Below are 15,286 nucleotides of genomic sequence, written 5' to 3'. Positions count from 1 at the left end.
GGTGCGCGGGGGCGGCGCAGCAATCAAACACACAACCACGTTCGTAAGTGCCTAAACCCGGACTGGCGTTAAGACGCCAGTTCCGGTGATACCTTTATTTCTACATCCGGCTGTAGTGTGTCACGTGACCCTGCTTCTCGGGACACGTGACACCACATTCCTCCCCAAGTTGGAGGCAAAATTCCCACATGTTAACATGACATTTTCCATTGAGTCTTACTTCTGAATAGGTGAATGTCTCTGTCTCTGCTGCCGTCTTCTTTGGCATATTTCGTCTACCACATACCCTTGAAGGCGGGAAGACGGTCTTGGCTTTTCTCTCAGACTGTATCGGGTGCTTCTTTCTCGTGGCGCGTCTTCCGTGGCGGCCTCCACTTCACCATTTGCCTCTTCCGGCACTTCTGTGGTCTGCTGTGGCGCGGGTGTTTGGGGTGAGTGTACTACCTCACCCCTCTGGGGTGACCGTTGCTCTTCCCACATTTCTTGAGGCACTTTCCTGAAGTGGGAGACGTTTCTGGTTACTGTCTCTTTTCCGCGGGTTGCCGTAATCATGCTGTGGTTGGTGGTCGTGACAGTCCACGGGCGTGCTTCGTAATTGAGGGACATTTTCTTCGGTGTTGCCCGGTTCCTGACGAGGACCGTGTCCCCCGGGTTTATTTCTCTGTGGTGTGCTCGTCAAGCAATGCTTTCTCGCTCGTTGTGTCTTTCCCGTCTTGCTTCCATCTCGATGATTTCCGGGTCTGGCGCTGTCCAGTCTGGGTGTATCGGTAGCTCTGCCTGGATGGAAACTCCAAACATGAGGGCCGCCGGACTGATCCCTGTGGCTGAGTGTGGGGTCTGTCGGTGTGTCCTCAGAAACTGATATACAGCCTTCAACCAGGGGTGTCCTTGTTCCTTGGCGATCCTGATGATCTTGTTCAGTGATCCCATGAAACACTCTGCGTCACCGTTTGCCTGAGGCCATCTTGGGGTGATGCGTTGGTGTTTAACGTTGACCTCTTTGAAAAATTCCCTTAGTTCTTGACTGGCAAACGATGGGCCATTGTCACTTTTAATTTTCTTGGGAATGCCATGAATTGCGAATATTTTCTCCAATGTGAGGATGGTGGTTTCTGTGTTTGTCGAGGCCACATGCTCTACTTCCGGGTACCTGCTAAATTCATCTATTACTACTAGCAGGTATCCTTCTCCAGCGATGGTGCAGTGGTCCATACTGACGGCCTCCCATCGTTTTGTGCTTCGGGGGGCGCAGCTGAGTGGTTCGGGGTTTGCTGGTCTCCGTAATGCTTGGCATGCTGTGCCGGATTCTACGAGATCCGTAATTCTCTGGTGCATGTTTGGCATCCACATTCGGGACTTTAGGTAGGCGGTCGACTTGACAATCCCTTGGTGTCCACTGTGGGCCAGCTTGAGCGCCCTGGCCTCGAGGGATTCTGGTAATATGATCCTGTGTCCTTTCAGTATTACTCCTTCAGGGGCTACAGATAGTTCATGTCTGATGCCGAACAGGGCCCTGAGTTTGGCTTGGGCAGTGGTTGTTCGGTGAGACATTGACATGAGGTAGGTTTTCCAGTTGCCTGACTGAATGGCTGCGGCTGTATGTTTCAGGACTGTGTCTTCAGCTGTTTCTTGTACCACTTCCTGCAGTGTCAGTGCTTGTGGTCGGGCGCATGCTATCACGTGACAGACGTGTTCGTCCGTTTCTGTTGCGTGGTGCTGTTCTTTGTCAGTGGCTGGCCGCGGATGGCGGGACAGGTAGTCCGCCGGATTATTCGATCCTGGGCGGTATTCTACTTCAATGTTGTAGGGTTGCAGCTGCAACATCCACTTTTCAATGCGGGCAGGAGGGTGTGGGGCGGAGCCTCGGAATATCGGGACCAGGGGCTTGTGGTCGGTGAAAACTTTCGCCTGTTTCCCTAACAGGTAGACTTTAAAGTGGCGACATCCCCACAGAATGGCCAGGGCTTCTTTTTCGATATGTGCATAGTTTAGTTCAGGTTTGGTGAGGGCTCTGCTGGCAAACGCGATTGGAAATATCGTGCCATCTTTATCTGTTTGGGTCAGCACGGCCCCTAGGCCAACTGGGCTGGCGTCGACAAGAAGTTCGGTCTGTCGGTCTACGTTGAAGAACGCCATGGTGGTGGAGGCGGACAGGGAGTCTTTTATCTGTTGAAAGGCCTGTTGGTGAACCTCCGTCCACTCCCACTTTCGATCTTTCTTGGTTGGATCCCTGAGTGAGTTGGCGATGCTTGCAAGATCAGGGATGAACTGTGCACAGTAGGTGGCCATTCCCATAAAGCTTCTCACTTCTGAGGCTGATTTTGGTGGTTCAAATTCTTTTATGTCTTGTACTTTTGATGGGTCTGGGGACACTCCTGCTGCACTGAAAATGTATCCGAAGAAACAGAGTTCCTTCTTGTTGAATTCGCATTTGTCTGCGTTGAGGGTCAGTCCGGCATCCTCGAGTCTCTTTAGGACTGCTGCTAAGCGTTGGTGGTGGTCGTCTTTGTTCGATGCATATACAAGGATGTCGTCACTGATGTTAGTGGTTCCCTCAAGGCCCGTGATGACTTTCCGGATCTCATGCTGGAATACTTCCGCCGCCGATGATATCCCGAAGTTGAGTCTCTTGTATCGCATCAGGCCAAGATGGGACGAAAATGTTGTGATGTATCTGGATTCTTTCGATAGTTTAAGCTGATGATAGCCGGACCGGAGGTCGAGCTTGCTGAAGATCGTCGCTCCCGTGAGATCTACAATGAGCTCGTCAATGGTGGGAGTGACATGGCGCTCACGGCCGATAGCTATGTTGGGGAGCCGCATATCGATGCATATCCTTACTGCGCCTGGTTGTTTTGGCTTCTGGGCTACTACCATCGGCGAAACCCACGGGGTTGGTCCAGATGTCTTCTCGATGATCCCTGCGTTTTCGAGCTTGAGTAGCTCCTTTTCTACGGCCTCTCTCAGGTGGAATGGGATTCGCCTGTGCCGTACTGCTTTGGGTTCGATGGTGGGGTCTACGTGTAGCTTGACCGTTCTCCCTTTTAGGTGCCCGATCCCTTGGAACAGCTTCTTGTGTCGCCCCAAGAGGTCGTGGAGTTCATCGTGCTGCGCACTGAATGCGAAGTGTATCAGCTCCAACTTTTCGGCTGTTTTGCAGCTTAGGAGGGTTTCACACCCGGCGTCTACCACGTATATTTGGGCTCGGCAGCTGGCGTTACTGTGAGCGAAGTTGGATTTGAACGATCCTCGCACAGGCAGGGGTTTCTTTGATCCATAGGCGTATAGCCTGACTTTCCTCTTGAGGAGCTCTGGTCTGGGGTTGAGACTGTTGAATGCTGTCACTGGTATGACATTTACTGTGGCACCGGTGTCAATGATAACTTTCAGTGGGTCTCCATTGGAGAGGATGGTGCATGTTGGTCTCCTCTTCTGTCGTGATTTCCGTGGGTCCACTGCTGATATTAGGTGCACTCGGTGTATTCGCCTTTTCCCTTTCTTTCTCCTTTCTTTGCCTTGCCTTTCGGGGGATGAGTCGCTGTCACTTTCGTCGCTTTCGCTCGTGGTTTGGGTTCTTTGTGATTCGTCTACTGCCCTAGCTTTCCCACTCCGCGTTGGTTGGCGGGTTTCCTTGGGCGCGAATCTCCTACGTGGTTCTTGTGATGGCCGCGGGTCTGCGTCACGGTCGTTCTTGTTCGGAGGATTAAGGCAGACTGCGGCGTAGTGATTCAGGCGGTTGCATTTTCTGCATGTTGACCCCCACGCTGGGCAGGAATCCCCTTTATGCCATGGGCCTCCGCACCACTTGCACGATTGGTCATGCTTTTGTGGTGGTTGCATTCTCGGGTTTTGTTTCAGGCGGGTGTCCTGGTGTCGGGAGATGGCTGCTATGTCTTCTGTTGGTCTCGGGTTGTCTAGCGGAAGCCTCTGAATGGCTGCTTCCATTACTGCTACTTGGTCCTCTGTTTGCTCGCGGAGTCTTGCCATCTCGAGGATGCGTGATAGCCGTATATTCTTCTCTGATAGTATCGCCCTCCTCAGCTTCTCGGATGAGATACCGTTGATGATTTGGAGGCGGATGGCGAATTCCTCGTCTGGGAATTCGCAGCCCACGGCCATTTCGCGAAGGCGAGCGTGAAACTTGTCCACTGTCTCTTTTTCTCGTTGTCTCGCCAGGCAGAAGTGGAACCGCTCGTAGTCGGGGTTGAGGTCTGGTTTGAACATGTTGGAAAGGGCGGCTTTTGCTGCAGCGTAGTTGGCGTCACTACCTCTGTTTGGCGTGGCGTTGAATAAGCACAGGGCGGCAGATCCTATGTTGAGGAGGAGAAAGGTGCGCATTTTTTTGGGCATAGTGATGTCTCTCGCGTCGAGGTGCATCTCAAACTGTTGTATCCATATTTCCCATCTGATGGCCGCTCCGTTGGTGAACGGGTCGAAAGGCGGCATGAACGTGGTTAGCGAGGGGTCTGTGCGTTCCTCGGTGAGGCTCCTCCTCGACGTGGACCTGGCGCTGGTCTCTGATGGGCTGGACGTCGGGTCGGACATGTTGTGTTGTGCGGCGTTACGGCGCTGAGTTGCAGCTTACCGTGTGGTGGTGGTTGGGCCTGGTGAGCGTGCAGTGCGTGGTCCCACGTGCGGCATCTTGGCAGGGTAGGCCTGCGTGGATTGCTTCTCCCTTGTCGTGGGGTGTGTGGATTGCTTCTCCCTTGTCGTGGGGTGGTGATTTGCTGCTGGATGCAGCTGCCAGGGCTGAGGAGGCTGCTACCTGGGCTGTTGTTAGATGTGATTTTTTTTTTCTTTTGTTGGGGCCCTGGGGTGCTGGGGCCACTCTTCGCCGCTGCTGGAGGTTGACTCCGATGGTGGGCGAGACCGGCGTCGTTATCCTGCCGGCTCCGCGATTGTGTAAGCGCGGGTCCGTGGGTGCGAAGACCTCCGTTGTTGTCGGGGCTCGCAACCCACTTACCGCCTCGTCACCAGTGTGATGTAGGCCTGCCGGCACGGCGGGAGGGACAGAGGTGGAGCGAGACCCTCGCGCGGGGGTTGCGCTGGTGTCGCGGTGCGCGGGGGCGGCGCAGCAATCAAACACACAACCACGTTCGTAAGTGCCTAAACCCGGACTGGCGTTAAGACGCCAGTTCCGGTGATACCTTTATTTCTACATCCGGCTGTAGTGTGTCACGTGACCCTGCTTCTCGGGACACGTGACACCACAATATAGACATGCCCCCCCCCCACATGCCCTAACAAAGGTTCAGCCGCCCTTGGTTCCATTATTGGGCTTTCACGTCTCTATCAACATACCCTTTTGAGTTGCCATGGCGGGGACAAAAAGAGGATTTTGTTTTTGGCCACTGAGAGAGCCCATTGGACGGTAAAGGACAGACAGGGGGCGTGGTCGGGTGAGTGATCTGAGTGTATGCTGGTGACACACTTCCAAAGCAGGTGGGTTTACAGTTATGCATCAATTGCCCACTGGGGCGTGTTTAGTGTTGGGTAACTTCAATTGAATACAAGGGCCTAAAAATAAGGTGAAAGCGAATTTCAGGAGTGGAGTAGGGTGTCTCCGCTGACATGGAGCCACCAGGCAACCCTATTCCAAATGCAAGAGCACAAATGCCATAATGCAAAGCTAAAAAAAAGCACAGGACTGGATAGGTTACACACAACTTGCATGGACCTAGTTGACAGATATGTTTTTTGCGAAAAATAAATCCTAAGGCCTTCAACGGGGAGAGCCTGCATGCCTGCTGCCTGCATTCACTCCTAACTCCATTTCTGAAGAGCCTCACGCCCCGTGGCCATCCTTCATGCTCCCCTTGGGGGGCCAACCCCACAGTTTGAAGGCCACTGCTCTAGCACCTCAGCCATAGTAAAACGATTGCACCTCGCAACCCCTGCAGCAACTTAACCCCAGCATGTCTGTGTACAGTGCGTTGCCAGTAGCACCCAAGAAATAATGTGGCCTAACTTTGGCCTGCAGCATCACCGCTGTGCCACACGCTTCTTCCAAGGCCCCCTCTACCACACATTGCCCATGGGGGAGCCATACAAGGGCACTGCTTGCTGCAACCAAGTCTTGATGTAACCATGGCAGTGGGCACTACCTATTACTCTTCAGCTATGCTGCTACTACAGTACAGAGCAGAGCCCTGCAATTCAGCTATGTATGGTTGTAGTGAAGTGCCTACACAGGTTTAAGGGAATGCTGAACTCTAGTAAAGGAAGCATGCAAGGATAAGAGGGAGAGAACACTTGAAGGATACCACGGAGCAGGGAGTGTCAGCTGAACGGAGAAATGCGAATTGCAAATAAACATAAGGCAACCCATTAATTTCTGTGATCTTTAATTGCGTGCGGTCCTGTTCAATGCTCCCACATTCCTCACCGTGGCGGCGAGGATGGGATGGTTGGAGAGGGACAGCAAATGGAGAAAGAAAACAACTTGAAGAAGAAAAAACTGGCATTTGCCCAAGATGTCACACCACCACTGCCGGTACCATAGGCCAGCGGGAACACACCTCTGAGATATACTTAGAAGTAGTCAGCGTAGAACCTGCACTGATGGACAACAAAGCAGCACTTTTGTGAAATGCGCTGTTCGCAGATGGAGTGAGAATATTCAATATATACCAGCTGAGGATCTAAGCAGGCCCACCGTAGTATGTGAAGTCGGTTCTGCCGAATGGTGTGTGGCCCGGGGCTGGAGGCTGGACACTCGGCACTTGGACACAAATCATACACAGAAGACCAGAAGTAGAGAGAAAAGGGCTGTAACGCAACACACACACACCAGTGCATAGGAGGGCTGCATTCTGCTCTGCCCGTCACAGGCCTGGCTCATCCTTATGTACAATGGAGTAGCTAAATCTATTCTCCACCCATAAAGCAGCACGTATGATAACAAACAGGTCATTTCACCGAACAGGGGGAAGAAAGTACATTTTGCAACTGCTGGCTGTTTCTGCGAGGCAGGCTCTGGCAGCCTTGGCATTTGAGCCAGCAGCGTCATCACTGTGAACTTCTCAGGAGGGGCTGTTCATGCCCGGCAGTCTGAGGCATCACTGCATTCCACAGCTCAGCTGTGCTGTGCTCTGCGACATCGCTAGACATGGGTATTCAGCTGTTAGGCCAGTCTCTTAGGCAAGTCTTTAGGCCAGTCCATTTGCATCTAATGACTCTCACAGACCCCACCCCTCTGTGCTCTAGACATGACTGGGTATTTCTGCATTCATACACCATGCTTCTTTCCCACCCCTACCCTTAATTTGACTAATTTTCTACAGCAATTTAAACATTTTTGCTACAAATAAATCTATGAATCATAGGGCTGATATATGGACTGGGTGTCCGGAAATGTGTGTGGGCCACAGTGCAGTGGCTGTGTTTTTGGTTGTTTCAGGTTGGTGCACAGTTTTGGTCATTTTGGGAAAGCTGATCCGGGACAGGAAAGATAAATTGTAGCTTTGGGACGGCTTTCCGGTTGCACAATTACATTTGTTTCCAGGGGCAGGCCCTGGTTCTGTGCCTGAAGCTGAAGATGAATTTGCCACAGGGAGCATACTGGCAGATGCTGATGTAGTACACAAGGGAAACATGACAGGGTTATTTACAGACTTGACTCAATAGTTGCCCAAGATCACAGACAGGGGTGCAAGAGGGCTTACCGCTTGCATCTCTTCACATATATATTTTACAGTGGTATTTGCTGGCCACATTTATTTCACGTCAGTACCACGCCTCTGACAAAGAGCAATTACTAGCTTTTCAGTGGACTATTGTATGGGAGGACAGGTCTATATGACACCCTCCCTGTCATACCCCTCCTCCGTGAGGCTTGTGGCTCGTCAGCGGCCCACCATGCACCCATGCTCGGGGGTCAGGATGGCCGCTGATCGACACACAGGGCCAATCGACTTGTACTGTAACATACCATAGACACCATTTTGGAAGCATCAAGACTCCATTTTAGATATAAACGGCCAAAGCCCTACTGAAAGAGATGTGACCTAGCAGTTCGGGCTGGACTACTCCTTTGGGGGTGGGACCAAGCCTGATTTGCATATGGTCTTTCCCCTTTTGTAATGGCTTGGCAGGCGAAGAGCGATGGTCTGGAGGGTTGCCCAGAGCGATGCCAGAGGTTAAGATTAATTCTAAACCTTCCAGCCATCACCTCTTTTGTTTTGCTGTTGTCACCCCGAGTGGGACGGGTATGCCCAGACGTGGGTCCTGTGCCTGCTGGGCCTAGAGACCCAAGCTACTCCTCACTGATGACGCCCAACAAGGCTGAAACATGTCTGAGGATGCTTGTAGTCTCGTGCAGAAGGCATGTGACCTAGCAGTTCGGGCTGGACTACTCCTTTGGGGGTGGGACCAAGCCTGATTTGCATATGGTCTTTCCCCTTTTGTAATGGCTTGGCAGGCGAAGAACGATGGTCTGGAGGGTTGCCCAGAGTGATGCCAGAGGTTAAGATTAATTCTAAACCTTCCAGCCATCACCTCTTTTGTTTTGCTGTTGTCACCCCGAGTGGGACGGGTATGCCCAAACGTGGGTCCCGTGCCTGCTGGGCCTAGAGACCCAAGCTACTCCTCACTGATGACGCCCAACAAGGCTGAAACATGTCTGGGGATGCTTGTGGTCTCGTGCAGAAGGCATGTGACCTAGCAGTTCGGGCTGGACTACTCCTTTGGGGGTGGGACCAAGCCTGATTTGCATATGGTCTTTCCCCATTTTGTAATGGCTTGGCAGGCGAAGAACGATGGTCTGGAGGATTGCCCAGAGCGATGCCAGAGGTTAATATTCATTCTAAACCTTCCAGCCATCACCTCTTTTGTTTTGCAATTGAAACAGCCTGCATGCGAGAGCTGCAGCTTGGCCCCCGCTAACTGTGCGCAGGGAGCCATGCACTCCCCCTGCGCCTCCACCCCATGGCAGATCCGCCAAAGGCCCGTTCTCACAAGCAACCAGACACGAACGAGTATCAGAACAAACACTGTATCATTTACCTTCCGCAGTACATCACTGTCCCCGAAGTGACCTGACTCGTGGTTCGAGTCTGGAAAATAACAAGAACCATCCCAATTGAACAGGCCTAGATCTTGGCATCTAACCCCTAACATTTAAAGTATGTGGTGTCAATACCCTTCATGTATGAACCCTTGCCCACATCCCCCAGATGAAGCGTCAACTACACACCAAAACCCAACGATTCACAGGGTTTGTTGTAAATTACGACACGAGTGTTGGAATGGGATAAGCTTATAACGTTACTAGAGCAAGGATGACCCCCGCCCGCTGCAAGATACCATCGGCCTGAAGGCTTAATGAAAGGGCTTGATCGAGCCCACCTAATGCTAACTAATGACTGCTGCTAAAGTACAAAGCAAGGCGATAAAGCATTATTAAGAATACTTGTGTGTAATACAGCAAAACACGTTTAAGCTTTTATAAATGAGAATGCAAATGCACAAATCATATATGAACGCATTGCCTCTATGCTCCTGAGTACACGACCCAACCTGATGCTACCTCATGTTGTTATTCATTTGTTGCCTTACGAATTACCAATATGTGTTCAACTTATAGTACGTAATGCACGTGCCAACGCTGGACCCTCATTGCTATGTATGAAGAAGTAAACAAATTTATAGCCATCTCCCCCTCCTCCTGCCAAGGCCCGCCAGGGCTTGCTGGTGCTTGACCAGCACAGCCTCACCTCCCCTCATTCTGCTGGACCCGCTTCAAGTATTCACCTCCCCCATGCCCGAGGCCGCCATAGTCGGCCAAAAGAATTATTTACAGCCCAGTCCTAAACCCCACCGCCTTAAGGGGCCAGAGGTGTGTCCTCGCTGATCCAGTAGTACTCCAGTTCACCCCAAGTTAATGGGCCTTGGAGATAGGTATCCGACCCTGTACTAACATATCATAAAGTAATTCCTCACCACATCTAACAGAACAGAACGACAAGGCAGCTCACCTCGTGCCCTCAGACCAGACACCCAGACTTATGACACCCAGTCAGCAGGTCAAAAGTAATTGTGTAATGATGTATTAGTGAAGTTTCACATTGCATATCGTTTCGCCTGTCTCCTAGATATTCCTAGATTAACATATTGTAGGATTTGCAGGACAACAAGAGTCATTTAAGGAATGAGTGTTTGTGTGTGTGGCCACAAGGGCAATGTGTTAGCACAAGTCACCAATCAGCGACACAGACCGCGCCTGGCATGGTAGCTCCACCCCGACGAGCCCAGCTGACCCGTCCACCCCACGTTGGCACCACGCGGATGTCCACCAATCCTGGAGCGGCCCATCATTATATCACCTATAGCTTAGTCGACGCCACCCAAAGCCCGAGATGATGTGCCCCCTATAGCTTACAGGATTTATGACATGGTTTTGTAATAAATATGACTGTCTTTAGTATTGTCAGACAGAGTGCTCTCGGAGCTTGCAGAGTCCTTTGCATGCCCTACATTGATTATATAAAAAACCCGTTTACATCACCCGCACTTAGTCTTGGTCTCATTCCCTCCTGGGGTGTATCCTTATTGCCTCTCATTGTGGGGAGGTTACTGCCTTTTGGGGACGCTTGCTTTCACTATGCACCATGTGTACTATTTTGTGCTAGCCAAAATGCTTGTCACACTTTCTGGAACTGATGTTTTATCATGAATAACGGGGCATTATGAATACATGTAGCCAAGTTGCATTCCAAATCTAAGCACTGTTGCGTCTTCCTTTTCCCTCTTCGGCACCTAGAACTGGTGGGCACAAAAACCAGTGATATTTCAACCAGTAACAAGAATGCTTATAAGGTATGCCCATAATATATGATTAAAGAAAAGAGTCACCCCATAAAATGTAAAGTAAGGATGTACCAATGATGTCGAGGATGAGCTCGAGGCAATGTTTCAAACTTTGCTAAAACATATAACGATTGAACCTTTATATGCCATAGAATGGCTAGCATGTACTTGGCTCTGGGAATTCCAATCTCGGTGGGCCGGGTTTGTGATCGGGGGCCCAACTTCCATTGGGTGTGGGTCTAAGAATACCCTAAACAAAGCACCACCTTTAAGCCAAATTTCTCAGATCTGTGATCCAGCAAAAAATGTCTTCCGGAATCTGGAAAAATCAATTTGCACCCTTCAAGTGGATTAGTCGGTTAGACTGCTTTAAAAGGTGCAGAAACCTGGATTCAAACCTAGGTTGTTATGTACAGGGGTGACACACGTACCCACAAGACTACTTGAAGGTCTGCTAAAGATGCTGTTTTAGATTGCACTAACTGGCAGATTTAAGGCAACAGGATGTTTGGGCAAGCCTTGTAGAAGGCCCTGGGTAAGGGCCTGGTTGTGGGGCTTATGCCCGGAGTAGTTAATGGCTGTCATGAGTGAAACACTTGCTGCATATTTTTTAAGTTGTCTTTTTCTACCATTGGAGTTGTGTGTTTAGGGATATGACTCTGGCTGGAAAGAGCCTGTTCACTTCACAAGGTTTCGGTCACATAGTCATTTGCCCAGTTTCACTCAATTTGTTCAAGTGGGAACTCTGCTCTCGCCTTCCACCTGCTCACCCCTGCCAAAATCAGAGGCGCTCCAGTACCTCTTCCAAAGTCTTCTGCTCTCTTCTCCCTTCTGCTCCTTTGTTTCCTTCCGTAAGATCCCGAACTATTTTAACGTTTCATTCGCTACTTACTTGATTTTCCATCTCCTTTCCCATCTCTGTAAGAGATTGCCAAAGCATGAGAAATGAAAACTGTATACTGCAGAAGCCTTCACATGAGTCAGAGAATGATCCCAATTAATCATGCCCTAAGAATAAATGGTTTGTAAGTTTTTTTAACAGTATTCTATAATTGAGTTATAAAAAATACAGTACAGCGCTAAAGAAAAGCAGAACAAATAGTGTGGCTCAACTTGCCTATCTTCCCTTCCCATCTGCTCTCCCCTTTCTTTTCTATCCACTCCTTCTTCACCTTTCACCCCAGTCACCATCCATCAAGTCCACCTGACCACCATTCCCATTTAGCACCACACCCACCTACGCCACACTACCCCCACCATTCCGTCTTGGCATGGCTCAAGTCCTAAATAAAAGTGAGGAGGGACTTTGGCGAACGTTGGGAAGTGACGTCACGGGACGTCAACGTGAAATAGGGAAATTGAATTCAGGCTTGTCTTTCACGATTGAAAGAAAACCCACCCGACAAAAAAGCATTTGCCAAGGGAACAGATTTTCAGATTACCTTGCTGCTTAAATATAAAATGCATGTACCTTTTAGATCTGAGAACCAGTGCCCAAACATGTCTGTAAAGGGACATGTCAATACGAGACACTTTGTAGCTCTCCTAACGATGAGTGCCGTCGTCATGCGGTCAATTGTCCTTTTTCAGTGGCGTGAGGCCAGGGTTCAATTCTCTGCCAGGGTTCAAAACTCAGCCGGGCACTGCAGTCTGTTTTTTATTTCTTAAACCCACAGGGGGGACGGCGTCCGACATCTAAAAAAAACTGGACGGACACCGTCCACCAGTATGGTCCCTCGACTTGAGCCCTGCTTCTTAGCTTGGCTGGGGAGAATCAAGGATGATGCCCCCTCTTCCTCCTCCCCCTCTGCAGGGGCGGAGCAACGAGGCTCTCAGTCCTTATTCCATCTCAGATGGGGTGCACTCAACAATACCTCTCTGAATACTGTGGCTACTCCCAGCAGGCCACGGAGGAGGTGCTTGTGGTCCAGCCATCTTGTTGTGAAAGACAGCCTCCCTCCCCATCCAGAATACTGAAGCAAAGAATAGGACAATTTTTTCTTAAAAGTGACATTTTGAAGCACAACATTTTATTTTTTGTTGCAATTTTTCCGCACATTTGAATTGAGTTGAGGGTATGTGGGAGTGCTGGCATGCTGAAGAGAACAGGATCAGGAGGTAGACAGTGCAGGTAGAGGGGCTCCTCTGCAACCCCTATACGTCATTGCCTGGTACATAATGTTTCCATTCTGTTTATAATATACAAGTGTCCATGATGACTTCTTGTTTGGCATGTTTACTTCGCTTTGCTATTGAATGTCACAATTTCGTTCAAAACATGTGACCATATATTTTCCAAAGAAAGATGTGTGTATGTCTTTTTGACGGGCGCTGACCCCTACGCTGCCCATCTAGTAATCCATGAGTGGGGCTTTTTTGGAATAGCTCATACTGCAAAGTGAATCACTTCTAGGGGCACCTCATTTTGGTAGGAAAAGCACAGTGAGATTAAATGATTTACCCCGGATTGCAAACTTTGGTTACGTGGTAAGGCCGAAATTTGCGCCACAGCTGAAGTTTAGGTACTTGACCACACATTTCTTTAGCTCAATTTGGTACAAATACATATTGAAGTTTGGTTTTAAATACAAAAATTATAATCAACTTTATACAGATTACTTTAAAAATGCACAAGTCACATAATAAACTAACCTGATAATGTATATACATCATTGTAGAAACGAGTTGATGAAAATTAATAATGGGGTAATTTTGTTTTGTTTGTTTGTTTGTTTTATTTGCTTATATAGCAGGCTGAACCCTGAGGTGACTAGGCGCTTGACTTGGGTAGAGTTTGTTACATGCATGGTACAAATATACAGTCGTAGGTGAGAGTAGAGATAATATACAAGTACATAGGAAAATACAGTGGGATAGGAATACATACATAGTGGGTAGGGCAAGACAAGTGTGCAAGCGAGAAGAATTTACAAGAATATACAAAAATGTACAAGTTTTTAATCCTAAATTGCACAGAGGGGACCACTCCTGTTTGCACTTTTTTGCAAAAGGGCCCCTCCAGATAATCTGAATTGTTTCCACCAAATACTGGAAAATTAAATAGTAAAACTTAGGCAAAATCGCCTTACTCTTCACTTTTATACTATGGGCCTCATCACGACTTTGGCGGTAAACCTTAAACGGCGGTAGCGCTATTATCGCCGGATTTAATGGTTCGCCAAATCAGGACTTCGGTGGATTTCGCCCCAGCTCTGAGCTGGGGGGAAATCCGCTGAAAATTCACGCTATTACCGCTGGCGGGAAATCTGCCGGCGGTAAGAGCGCAAATATTCCCCATTGAACCCAATGGGGAATGGGGCATTCCCGAATGGGCTCAATGGGGAGTGGGGATTAACATTACTGCCGAACTCGTGATCCGCCGCTATTAGTGCCGGGAAGTTCGGCGGTAGGGCTAATACCGCCAGCGGTACCGCCAAAGTCGTGATCAGGCCCATATGTCTGGAAACCTGTAAATCTCTCCCACAAGTAGTACATGATGTAATCGTCTGGCAAATGTCTTTTTAATGCCTATACACATGCCAAAATGTTTGGCTTTGCGATTGCTTGTTTTAGACGGGTCTCCGGCGCAAGGAACAGATGCAACGACACACATATTGCTTTTAAATCTACTGGCTAAAGACACACGCTGTTAAGAGATTTGTATTACAACAGGAGATCCTTTACAGAGGCAATGACATCATTACACACTCAAGAGAAGGCTCAGATATAACATAAGTGGGTCATGTACAGCACAAAGCTTGGTGTAACTTTGTGACAGAACTAGCTCAAAGTGCACCCAATAGGTTATGTTTCAGTGGGGAGGGGCAGGTATACCATAGGGAATAACATGGAAATCGATGGGTAAATTACCAAATACGCCTACAGGATGTGTGTCTCTTCTAACACCCCATCTCCATCCTATGTGTGTTCCAATGCAATCGTTCTGGCTTATACCTAATAGCCTAATTCAAAGTCTTAAATCAAATCACTTTTTGATTTTACTACTCTCCTGTCCAGAATTTAATTTTGCTTAGTACCAATTTTATTGTTTCACTTATACTCAAGTAGTTAATGCAGCAGAACTTATACGTTGAATGTAATTTGTACGGGCCCTCAGTTTGATGGATGTAAGTCTCAGAGTCAATCAAAACCACTGGCATTGCTTTGGTGGTCAGCCTTCCATACCATTGTATGCACATCAGCCTTGGCCCTGCCACTAATGTGAGCAGCCCTGCCCAAACTGCTAGACCACAAGGCCTAAAAATGCTTGTGTGGCTTGTTTTATCAATGCAGCGGGGACATGGCCTAGCAATTGGGATTCAATTGTGCTGTTTGGTGGCAGAACAAAGACCCTCATCTGTAATGGCACAGACATACTAAAGAACTATGGAAGGGAATGTTGTGCAGAGCAAAGATAGTGGTAATGTTTAATTAAAAAAACTTGCATCAAATGACTTTTTGATTTAATACACTCTCCTCT

Source organism: Ambystoma mexicanum, chromosome 8, assembly GCF_040938575.1.
Source record: "Ambystoma mexicanum isolate Mex_15411 chromosome 8, UKY_AmexF1_1, whole genome shotgun sequence".
NCBI classification, from domain to species: domain Eukaryota; kingdom Metazoa; phylum Chordata; class Amphibia; order Caudata; family Ambystomatidae; genus Ambystoma; species Ambystoma mexicanum.
Note: the sequence above shows the minus strand (reverse complement) of the source record.